Here is a 13,012-nt window from a genome sequence, read left to right on the forward strand (position 1 = left end):
GCCTCCAACCACATAAACAGTGAGAAATGCAGTCACAGACTCAAATCGCCTGATTCCTGATGCAGGGCTCTTGCACCAGACGTTTCCCTTATGATGTTTCCCTTATAATATTACAATGAAATGATAATAATAATAATATCATAGGGCTGCCACAAACTAAGAGCTCAATAAAAATTAGCTAAGGGCTGTTAACTATCATTTGTACTCCTAGCAACAACCGGGGAGGAAAGAATTGTTACCTCCATTGGTGGATGAGGAGATCGAGACTCAGAGGGTCAGGGATGAGCATACTGGCCCACGGCCTGCTTTTGTAAATAAAGTTTTATTAGAACACAGCCATGCTCATTCGTCTACGTGTTGTCCGTGGCTGTTTTCACGCTACAACAGCAGAGGTGATTGGTTGCGATAGAGAACGTATGACCCAAAATGCCTCAAATATTTAGTATCTGGATCTTTAAAAAGAAAAATGTGCCAACCCCTGGGCTAAGGGATTTGGAAGCATTCCCACAGTTGTAAGAGGCAGAACCACGACTCCAGAGCCTGCAGTTTTAGTCACCACGCCTTCCCACACCCCTCATTCAGCTAGCCAACAGCTCTCTGCTCATCACTGTCACGGGCTGCATCGTGCCCCCCCAGATTCTTATGCTGCAGCCCATCACTGGTACCTCGGAATGAGACTGCCTTCCGAGAGACGCTCTTTACCGAGGTGACTAAGTTTGCAGGAAGTCGTTAGGGAGGCCCCACTCCAATGTGACTGGTGTCCTTCCAAGAAGAGGGGATATGGACAGGGACTCATGCAGAGGAGAGACCAAGTGAGGACAGAGAGAAGACAGCCGTCTGATAGCCAAGGAGAGAGGCCTCAGAAGGAACCAAGGCTGCCAACATCTCGAGCTTGGACTCCAGCCTCCAGACCAGTGAGAAAGCGCCTCTCTCTCATTGAAGCCGCTCAGTCTGGGGGCCCGGTTCCGGCAGACCCAGCAAGCCCACTCAGTGCTGGACCTGTTCTGAACACGAGGGAAAGAGACAGGCCGGGGCAGTGGTACTCGATAAATGTTAGTTATCACTATGATTTCCTAAGACCTCTGCTTGCTGGGAGACACTCAGCCCCCACAGAATGCCGGGGAGCTGAGTGCTCTTTGATCCCCATTTTACTGATAAGGCATTTGAAGCCCAGAAAGGTTATGTACTTGCCCAAGATCACACAGCTAAGAGGAGAGGAATAAGATGCAGCCAGCTTCCAGCAGGGTTGGGTGTACTGGACAGTAAATGAACATCCAGCAGGGAAGTATTAGAGGCCACTAGTGATGGCCACTGCCCCTTGACTGGTTCAGTGCAGCCTGGCCATGCAGCAGACCAACCAGTGGATGGGACCTGTGGGATGTGGCCCGTGCTCGAGCCCCTGCCATCAGCACCCAGCCACAGCCTCCCTACACTGGTTCCGGCAATGCGAGGCCGGGGCGACTGTGAGTCCCTAGCTCCCCTGGGAAGGCTCCGAGTGCGGCTAAGTGTCAGTCTCACTGGTTGCCCATCCATGGCACTGCCTCCTGGATTCTGGGAAAGAAAGAACTGAATTTATAAACCTGCTTCCTGACTCTGTCTCCCTCTGCCGCCCCGCCAGGCACTCAGGCTGCCACAGGGGCCAGTGAGGTCATCTGTGACAACCACCCCGTGCAGTGCCCGCACAGAGGGGACTCCGAATGGCACCACTTCCTAGTCCCTTGTTCCTCACTTCCAGAGGGGCACTTCTTAGCAACCCTGAGGACGGAGCTGGGAGAGAACCCTGCCCACGCGAAGGACTGCGCTCAGGGCCACACAGCACTCAGTGCGCCACACGATTCCCTGAGTGCCTTCCCTATGGGACAGAGCAGCGGTCATGGTGGTGGCGTGACTCCTGCCCGCAGGGGCTCCCAGTCTAATGGGAGAGAGAAAGAGCATGAACGAGGGATCACAGACGCGACCAGGAAGTGCAGAGCGAGTGAGTTTACAGAAGAGGCCTCACCCTGGTGCATGGGGAGCAAGGAAGAAGGGCTCTTCTCAGGAGATGTCCTTTAGATGGAAGGAGGAGTAGGAATTAGCCACAGGATGGGGATCCGAGATGCGCGCTGTGCTCCTGTCGCAACCCACAAATGGCAGTGTGACCTCTGACACTTCCTCCCCAGTCTGGGCCTCTACTTTCCCACTCACACACCACAGGGGTAGCTCGGGACCTAGCTTCCTTCAAGTTCTAAAAGCCTGTGGCATCTCTGGCATCAAATTCAGGGAAGAGAAAAATTGCACCCCCTCTCTTTCATATCCTAGAAAAGTACCCATTATGCTATCCAAAAATAAATTGGGGGAGTCTCTGTCCTTGGTGAGACTCTGCGCCCCCCCAAGGTCAGGGATGGAGTCTATCCAGCATATGGGCCTCCCATGCCCAGGACAGAGCCTAGCCCACACTGGGAACCAAAAGTCCTTCTGGTCTGTGTCTTCAGAGACCTTGAGGTCACCATGCAAAGTCAGAGGCGTTAGAAAGGACCATATGGGAATCCTAAGGAAGTGAAATGATTTTTATGAAGATGCCCCCATTCCCACGTTATCACATGTAGCTGTGAGCACAGCCTATGGGACCTGGATTATCCACCTCCCTTCACAGATGAGGATGAGGAAGTACCATTTATGGAGCAGCAATTATGCACTCAGTGCTACGCTAGGTCATCCATGCTTATCATCTCATTTTGTATTTACTCTTCAACCCAACTGCCAAGTCGAGATTAACCTCATGTTGGAGATAAAGAAACTGAGGCTTGGAGAAGGAAAATGACTTGCCCAAGGTGCTGAGTCATAAGCAATCCTGGTCCCAAAGCTGGAGTTCGGTCCAAAGCCCATGCCCTTCATTCATCCTTTTAAAAAGCCGCGCCTAGCACACAACAGGTGCTGCTGCCCCACCCACCCCATGACGTCCCTGACCCTGAAAGACCCAGAAGCAGAAAAGTGAGGTGTGAAGGAGCAGATCCACCCCTCCAGCTCCCTCAGGCCAAAGCCTGGCCTCAACAGGGAGAAAATGAATTCTACACTGGAAATGCGATTGCAGTTTGAGAGGACTACCTGGCCAGGAAACACTCAGATCTTCCATAAAGGGACATTCCATCCAACACATCTGTTGGCAATTATTAGAAGGAAATCAAACTGTGGGGCCAGAGACCTCCCCGAAAAGACGCGCGAGATGAGCAGCCGGTCTCTTCCGGGCAGAGACTGGTGTGGAAGCAGAGACACATCAACAAGGCTGCAGCGACAAGGGAATTGGAGGGGAAGAGGCTGGAGAAGTGGGGTAAGAAGGACTCAGGTCATAAAGGCCCTCGCAGGTCAAAGCAGGGATTCTGAACTTTATTCCAAGGATAAGAGAGAGCCTTCGCTGGAATTTACGCAGGAGAATAACAAGCTGATTTGCATTTACAAAACATAGTCTAGTTGTAGCATAGAGCAGAGATTGGAGAAGAGAAGATGCCAATTCTAGAAGCTGATGAAGAAATCTAAGAGATGACAGCGGCTCAGCCCAATGACAATAGAGACGGGAGAGGAGAGCTGTGGAAAGGATTTCAAGGAGCTCAGCAGTCATCTATGGAGACAGATTTGATCATCGGTAATTTCTCCCGAGGAAACTCAGGACATCAGGACAAATCTGTGTCACTTGCTCCAAAGACCTGCTTAGCTAGGGGGACTCTGGGCAGTCAGTCAGGCCTTGCCCCCCACCAGTGATGCTGGAGGCTTTGGAACATGGAGCTGGAAGGAGGGGAAGTGGCCCAATGACCAGGCCAAGAGCAGCATCTGGCATAGGCAAGATCAAGTGATAGATGTATGAAAGTATAAAGATTCCTCAGGGACCGCCCCGTGGCAGAGTGGTTAAGTTCGTGCGCTCTGCTGTGGCGGCCCAGGGTTTCACTGGTTCGGATCGTGGGCGCGGACATGGCACCGCTTTTCGAGCCACGCTGAGGTGGCGTCCCACGTGCCACAACTAGAAGGACCCACAACTAGAATATACAGCTATGTGCTGGGGGATTTGGGGAGAAAAGGCAGGAAGAAAAAAAAAAGAAGATTGGCAACAGTTGTTAGCTCAGGTGCCAATCTTTAAAAAAGAAAGAAAGAAAGACGATTGCTTAACCAAATCCCTCATTTTATAGCTGAGGATCCTAGAACTGAGGTGTAGTGGCTGAAGCACGGTCCCCATTATCCAGCAGACACGGGTTTCATGCTGACCTCGTCACGGACTAGCTGGGGAAGCCACGTGACCACTGTGAACCTAGATTTTTCCATCTGTAAAGTGGGTATAATAAGACCTCTTTCTCATGCGTCTTGCAGGAGACTTGCAAAAGTGAAGTAAATTACCGGCAAGTCACCAAGCAGAGTCCACTTACTTAGGCGTTGGAGATGACGAGAAGCGGACAGACCCGAAGACACTCAGAGGTTAGAAAGCAGAGGAACTGGTGGTTGATTGGACACATGCGGCGGGTAAGAGAAAGGGCAGAGGGCAGGATGCCGCTCAGATCCCGGATGCCGGATCCTCCCACAGGCACCCGGGCTGCCAGCCCGTGGGTAGGGAGCTCCACGCCTCCCTCCCTCACCACCGAGAAATCCCCTAGCAGATTGGGCATCCATAAAAATGAAATAAGAGAAATGCACATTCATCAAGCATTTGATACCTGCCAGCTGAGGACTTGACAGGCATGATGTCACTTAAGCCTCATGATACCTGTGAGGAGGCAAGTGGTAGTACTCCATTTGACAAGTGAGGAAACCGAGGCTCAGAGAGGTGACGCAGCCTGCCCCAGCTCCTTGGTGAAGAAGGAGCAGACCCTGTCTCCCACCTGGGTGGAGGGCCCAGCGGGCACTGGAGGGTGGCGGCCCCCACGCCCTCCCTCACTGGGCGGGCTGAGCCCAGCCCAGCAGGCGACTGACTGAGTGGGCAGGCTGGTCAGAAACAGCCGGGCGGGCACCTGCGTGAATTTGTGACCCCACAGCCAGGCGTTCCTGCTGCCTGTTGACAGCACCTGGATTACGTGCGCGGAAGAGGAACAGGCCCCAGCCTTTCGACACCGAATCCCAGCCTGCCTTGGCCCTCAGGACCATCTGCTCCCGCAAGACTGTGGTCCCCAATGGCCCTGCAGCTCGAAGGGTGGTCCTTGGACCGGCAGCCTCAGCCCACCTGGGAGCTCGTTAGAAATGCAGAGCCTCGGGCCCCACTGGAACTTCTGAGTCAGGATCGGCATCTAAACAAGATGTGCAGCCATTGGTGTCCACGGCCACACAGTAGGAAGAGCCTCGGCCCGCAAATCCAGAGACCCAGGAGAGTCCTGACCAGCCACTGAGGGGCTCTGCGACCCGGGGCAAGTCCCTTCTCCTCTCTGGGCCTCAGTTTCCTCATCTGTAAAATGAGCTGCTTAGACCAGACACCCGCTAAGGGGATGTCAGCCGGTAGCGGGAACAGAGGCCTGGGGAGTCAGGCTCAAAGCTCCGCAAATACTTTAACGAAGTGAGTTGTTAACGCCGCAGACCTTCACCGAGTACCAGTTATGCGGCAGGGTGCTCAGCCCTGTGGATGACAGTGACAAACAAGGCCTGGATCCAATGAGTTTGTGTCAGTTAATTCTCTGGCTGATGAAATGGGGCTAAAGCGCCACCTCTACTCCATACAGGCTGTCTGACTTTGGAAACACGACTGAACCTCCCCAAGATCCAGTTTTCTCACCTGTAAAGTAATAACAATAATAATAAGAGCAGCTAACATTCATTGGGCACTTACTGTTGTCGGGCACTAGTGTAAACACAAGGATTCCCTGGGAGGCAGTGAGCGCGAGTTCCAATCCTGAGTACGGCCCCCAGCCATCCCCACGGCTTTGGGGCAGTTACTTGATCCCTCTGTGCCTGGGTCCCTGTGGTGAAGGCATGGATGTTGCCCCTTCAAGGAATGAAGAACCCAGTGCCCCAGTGGCTGGGAGTGCTGCCTGGGAACAGCCAGCCCACACTGCCCGAGCTCTTCCGGGAGGGCCTCCGTGAAGTAAGCTGCCTCCCCCAAGTTCAGGCTCCGTCCAGGGTCCGACCAACGCAGCAGCACGAAGCCCAGCCCTGCACCCCAACTTGGACCAACCAAAGCACCGTCCACGCTCCAGAGCCCGTGGGGTCAGCTGAGGCCTCTGCTGAGACCCACCACAGCTCAACTTCTCCCTGGGACCACCTGCCTCTTCCCCTCCTGCCGCAGTGCTGGTCCCAGAGCACCCCTCGCACAGCCTGCACGCCCCTCTCCATCTCAGAGTCAGCTTCCTGAGCAGCCCAGCCTGCTGGCTCCCACCTGTGAAGTGGGGACAGGTGCACTGGCTCCTGCGAGGGCTCCCCTGCACAGGAAATGAGTGAAGGTGGCTATGAAGTGCTGAGAGCGCCGGCAGTGTGCAAGAGCGCTCCGTGTGTCTGCTGTCAGTGTCATCGCTGCTACTGTTATTCCATGAGGACCGCTGAGGACGGAACTGTCCCTGGCCCCAGTCTAAAGTGAACAGCAGGTGCTGGGGCACTGAAGCAGCTCAGGGGGGTGTGACCGAGGGAGGGAGAGAAGGGCAGCCCAGTAGCAGGGAGAGGGTGAGGTGAGAAGGGCTGAGGGGGCCATGGGAGGGAGAGGGCCAGACCACCCAGGCTCTCGCAGGTTCTGCTTCTAAAGTCGTGGGAGGCCACCGAAGGGTCTTCAGCAGGAAGGACACACCATCCCTCAAAGTTGCCCAGCCCAGGGTAGTACTGAGCCCGTGTCAGGCGCATCCTTACTCCTGCCTCCCGACAGCTCCCAGGCGTCTGTCTGTGTCCCCTCAGGGCAACTCAGGATGCCCCCGTGCCACCCCCTCTACTTAGGAAACACAGACCTCTGGCCCCCCAAACTCTTCTTGAAGACAATCACCTCGACTTACCCCAAGGATGCATTTACCAGACCTGTTTTTAGGTTCCCTCCGCACTCTGGTTCCCTCCCCTGGATACCCAGCTTGTCTCCATCTGCTCGAAGTGGAACAGACTCAACAAGCCGCCCTGCTTTGTTGAGGCCAGGCCAGTGAAGCCAGAGCAAGCACCCTGCACCCAGCCCCTCCTCCCCTGGCGATGCACCTGAGGTGTGCTGCCTTTCTGTGAACCCTGAATGAATGAATGAATGGTGAGTGGCTCATGTGACAGGACTGGAGTCTGCACAGGGTGGCAAGGAGTGCATGAAGAACACTGCTCAAGATGTGAACCTAATGATGGTGGTGTCTCCCTCTGGGGGTTTCCAGAACGGCCCTGCGATGGAGAGGAGACAGCTTGCACAAAGGAAATGGTGCCGGATTGGAGCTGAATCATCTCCAGGCTCTCATCAGCTCATTCACTCAGCAAAGAGCCGTGCCCCACGCAGAGCCATCCTACATCCACAGGAACTGTTTGTGGAGCAAAGAAAGGTTGGTCAGACTGGCCCAGACTGACATTTGGAACAGGTACGGCAGGGGGTGGAGAAAAGAGGGATCTTGAAGTCTTTTTCCTTCAGGCCTGATTCAGTAATTAAAGATTTGAGCGGGCCGCTTCTTAGAATGCTATAAAGGATGTATTCTTCGTCCCAGTAATTCCACTCCTAAAATTTTTCCTACAGTTAAATCAGACTTATGATGAGGTTATTCATTACTACAGTGTCTGTAACAGTAAAAGATAAAAACAATCCAAAAGACAATCGATGAGGAACTGAGAAAATAAACAGATATATCCCTACAATGAAATGTCATATTACCATAAAAGGAAAAGAATAATTAAGTTTACCACGTGCTGTTATGGAAAATCTCAAGATAGACTGCCGAGTGAGAAAGTACAGTGCGGAACAACGGTAAACTGCTCTTTACATTAAATGAAAAGCTGTGGGGTGGTTCTCTGTCGTTGTGCCCCTCTGCTTATGAGCATAAAACATTGCAGGCAGAAAAGCAAGGACCTTGCTTGTTGGGAGTGCTGACGGGCAGGATGAAATAGCAGATGTGAGAAGGGAGTGGATGGGAAATTCTCACCTTGTGTCATGCTATACTTTTTTATCATTATTATCCATTTAAAAGTTTATTTCTGGTGAATAAAAAACAATAATAATTTATGTCACAACCAGAAGGACCTACAACTACAGTAAACAACAATGTACTGGGGGTCTTTGGGGAGAAGAAGGAAAAAAAATGATGGGCAACAGGTGTTAGCTCAGATGCCAATCTTAAATTTAAAAAAAGAAGAATGGCATCTGAGCTAACATCTGTTGCCCATCTTCCTTTTTCCTTCTTCTTCTTCCTCTCCCCAGAGACAAGTAAACCAGTCCAACCCAGCAGGGCCAGACCCACAAGGAAAGGAGGCTCAGGGGACTGTGGGAGATGGAAGAGGCAACGGACCAGTCCAGAAGCTTCAGAGCAGATTCTCAAGAGAAGGGACACTTGAGTGTGAACTGAAAGAACTGGAGATAGGCCGGTAACGCTCAAGGAGGACAGTCAAGGCAGAGCGAAGGGCCTGTGCAGAAGCCTGGAGCTGGGAAAGCGAGGAATACAGTTGAGAAACCATGTGGGTGGGCGCGCGTGGAGCAGAAAGTGCTCATGGGGACAGGGCTGAGAAGAAGGCAAGAAGAGGATTCTGATGAGCCTTGTAAATCAAACCCTTAGCCAAGAAAGGAGGAAAGTCAGACAGTCTTAGATAGATGACTGACATCATCGGGTTTATATTTTAGGAAAGAGAAAATGGGAAGAAAAAGGACTAGAAAGAGGGAGAAGAGAAGCAACAATGAATGGAGAAGGATGGATTAATTACAAATAGTGACGGAGTGCCAGACTCTGTCCTTGGCACAGGGAGGCCAGAGTGAACTGGGCAGAAACAACGCTGCCCTCATGGTCCTGGTGGGAAAGAGACATTCACAACGTGCTGGAAACCTGTAACCACTAGTAACCGCGGCTGTCAGGGGAGGCTCCGAGGAGAAAAGGAGCTTTCGACCGAGATCCAAAGGATGAGTAGGAGTTAGCTAAGGAGAAAAGGCATGGAGAACTGTTCCAGGCATGGGAACAGCATCTGCCAAGTCCCTGAAGTGCAAAACTCTTGGCACAATCAAGAAATTGAGGCCACCAGAGTAGCTGGAGCTCAGAGGCCATGGACCACAAAGGCAATGGGGAGAGCTGGGAGGCAGCTTGGAGCCAAAACCCATGGCTGTGCTAAGGAGCTTGCATTTTATCTAGAGAAAGGAAGAGAAGAAACACAAAGAGGAAGAAGGGAAAGAGAGAACTGGAAGGCAAATTTCCTGAATTCAAGCCATTTGAGATCATATTGGCAGTTGAAAACCCCAGAATGGGATTTCAGAGCATTAAATGGCCTCGAGCCATCCTACCCAGCCAAGGGTGGTGTCACAGCTCCCCCAGCCAGCTCAGGGCCCTCCTCCTCATGGCAGGCTTCAGGCCTCGAGGGAGACCTTCAGAGATGAGTGGTTTGCCCCAAGGACCAGCAGCAAAGGGCTTGCCCCTCCCCCAGGCAGCAGCAGGAGACGCACTGCAGGTGGAAGCCATCAAAAAGAGAGTAGCACAGGGCTCTGAGACACCTGCGGGAGGAGCCGCCAGGGGGGCCCCTTGCTGGGAACTCCTCCAGCTGATGCTAAGGGAAGAAACCCGAGCTCTCTCTGGCAGGAGCCAGACGGGCCCTGGAAATGCTTTTCCCCTTTGGGGGCTTTTGCAAAATGTGTGATGGACTCAAGACTTGCAGAATTTAGAATTTTGTAGCCAAAATGTGTCTTCAGCATCTTTGAATCCCACCCCTAGCTTTAGAGAAGAGAAAACCAAAGCCAAAGAGGGAGAGTGACTTTCCCAAGGTCAGAAGGCAGGTCACAGCAGAGCCAGCACTGCTGAGTAAGTCCCAAGACTGTCTGTTCAGGGCTTTTGCCAATAACAATCACAGTAACAGCAGCTAACATGTACTGAGCACTGACTATGGACTAGACTCTGTGCTAAGTGCTTTCAATGTTTTTACACACTTAATCTGTGCCACTACCCCAGTCAGACTGGTAATAGTATGATTCTCCTTTTACAGATGAAGAAACTGAGGCACAGAGAGTTTAAGTAACTCTCCCAAGGTTGCACAGCTGGCAGAGTTAGACTCGGGCAGCTGCACTTTTAAAGACCACTCAGAATGCAGACAGATGACCCAACCCCTCAGCTCCAACCCACCTCCCCCAAAAGGCAGAATCTCTTCACTAATGCGGACCCCCCCCTTTGTAAAATTTGGGTTGTTTTGGACCTGAGTGGGTTCACCTATCGTCTTCCACCCCTGCCCTCCCTTGTTCATAAGACACCAGGGCAGCATACCAGCACTTTCTCCTCTATGCTAAACAAATGCTCCCATCACCAATGACCTCAAGATAGAAACAACAAGGTCGCACGTCATTATGTCAGCGGGGCCCCACGCCCCTTCCACCACTACCCCCTTTCTGTACCAGGCTTTCCATCCCTGCTGGCTGATTTATATGGATTACATCACTGGGCATCCTTGTCCTCTGGCCAATGGGAACAATGGGAAATACGACCAGGAGATTAGAGGAAGGGAGAAAAGCGAGGGTGGGGTGTTTATCCCCCAGCTGCCTCTCTTTGCCGTCACCACAGGCTGGCTGAATCCCTCACCCGCAGGCCCCGCTGCTGTAAGGGACCCTGCCATGCAGCCCTCCCTTCCTCTGGCTCAGCTACCACCCCACCCCTCACGGCTTCAGGGCTGGGGGTAGTAGGGAAGCCTGTCTGTTATTCGCTCCAGGCTTCTGCGCCTCCCTTGTGATTTCCCGGCGTGCCATTCCGCCATGAAGAGTTCTTTGATCAACTTCTCGGTGAACTTTGATCAACTTCTAATTTGAGTGTGCCCTCCGTTTCCTGACTGATGCACAGGCTATTCCTGACCTTCTGGATCGTGCACTCTGCCACAACCCAGGTGAGCTGGGACCGACATAGTGCTGCTGGGCGCTCACTGGTGGTGTCCCTCCTAAAAAGCTAACCAGGATCCCCGTGCTAGTCAACTGACTTCAGGGTCATCGTAAGGGCTGATTCTAAAGCCTGCAGCCTAGTCTCCAGAGCTGTTAGCCTCGGTCACTGACAGTTTCCGCAAACACAGCCTGAGTGACCACTCAGTCACGAAAGCCCGGCGGTGCACAAGTGTTCTCTCATCCTGATGGGGACCCTGCCAGGTTTGCGGCATCCCCCCATTTTCAGAGGAGAACCTGGGGCCCAAAGAGACGGAGATCAGTGCTCTGGTTGGTGAGGCTCTTTTCCCGCCGACCTGCTCCCCTCTGGCATACCCACCCTGACGGCCACCCTTCCTTCCTCCTGGCACTGCTTTCCTGCCCCATCTTTCTCACTGTGGCCTTTCTTTCTTTCTTTTTTTTTAATTCTTCTTCCCAAAGCCCCCATGCATAGTTGTATATTGTAGTTGTGGGTCCTTCTGGTTGTGCTATGTGGGATGCCTCCACAGCATGGCCTGATGAGCAGCACCATGTCCACACCCAGAAGCCAAACCAGAAAAAACCTGGGCCGCCAAAGCGGGCACATGAACTTAACCACTCGGCCACAGGGCCAGCCCCTCACTGTGGCCTTTCATCTCCTCGTGTCTCTCACTAACCCACAGCTCGTGCCCTTCCTTCCCTTTCCTTTCACGTCCTTTAAGAGTAGGTTCTAAGAACTCATTGATAATGTCAACAAATGACCAATACTTGCATTAGTCCTTTGCAATTTAAAACTAACTTCACGTTGATTGCTTGGTTTATCCTGAGGTTAACAGAAGCCCATAATGGTGTTGTCCTAACCCAAGACTTACCCTTCCCTCTTGTGATTGCTTGTTTCATTGTCTTCCTTGTGAAGCGGAGTCTCTGGGAGTGTGGGGCTGCTTCTGCCTTGCTCATCACTGTAGCCCCAGTGCTAAAATGCAGTGCCTGTTGTCTGGTAGACCCCCAGTAGATAGGTATTGAGCAAACCAGCCAGGCCTGCAGCTGGTTGAACAGGGAGCCTGAGAAAGCAGGAGGAGTCCAGGGTGGGGGAGGATCCCTCCTCTGGTGAAAGGCACCACTGGCCACCCGGTTGCTTCAGGAAAAGCAGACGTAGAGCTAGGAAGGGAATCATGGTGACGAAAGGACCCAATCAAGCTTCGCTGTGGCTCCTCCAAACTGCTGGCAGGAAGAGCAGTGCCCAAGTGATGCTTCCAAGAGGGCTGGGAGAAGTCCTTTGGGTGATTTTTACTGAATCTGGTCATTCTGCAGCCTATAACACTGAATCTGATAGGTCTACAATATTTTATTGCCAGAAAATCATCTGTGACAACTTAGGCAAGTTAGGGGACTATTTGGCCTCAAATCAACCTAAAAAAACAGTTTCATAGAAGTTTCAAGAAGGAAACAAAAAATGAGCCCCATTGAAGCAAATGTTTTTGACCCAGGTCAGACTCTGGAAACAAAACCACATGAATGTTCAGACGTGTTGGAAAATTAGCTTAAAAGAGCATTCACCACACCTTCCAAATGCTTTCTTCTTTGGGGGACTTTAATTAAAAGGTCAGAGGAGCTCTGGCACAAAGGATGACAAATGGGAAGGGATCATCTTAGAGAAGCCATTGGCACAGAAACAGAGAAATCTGGGCTGGCTCGGACGCTCAACATTTATTAAAATTCCCGAAGTGTGAACTCACGCCTGAGTCAGACGGTCAGTGGGCTTCCTGGAGAGAGCAGTGGGGCCCATAATGAATTCTGCAGCCAGAGGCCTTGCCACCAACTCCAAGACTGGGGCTGAGACAGGGAAGGTGGAAAACCAAAGCTTAGATATGGAGCCTGAGGAGAGCAGGGTCCTAATGCAGAATAGAATTTGCCTTGGTGGGCCCATCCTAGCTTAGGTGGGCTCGGAAAGGGGGCTTGTTTGGGCCTCGGTCAACAGCTAGTCTAAGGGGAATGAAGTGGAGGCTGAAGAAACCGTCAAGGCATTGCATGGTTGTGTCCTAAGCAAGAAGGCAGACTTAT

The sequence above is a fragment of the Equus asinus genome, chromosome 5 (genome assembly GCF_041296235.1).
Source record: "Equus asinus isolate D_3611 breed Donkey chromosome 5, EquAss-T2T_v2, whole genome shotgun sequence".
NCBI classification, from domain to species: domain Eukaryota; kingdom Metazoa; phylum Chordata; class Mammalia; order Perissodactyla; family Equidae; genus Equus; species Equus asinus.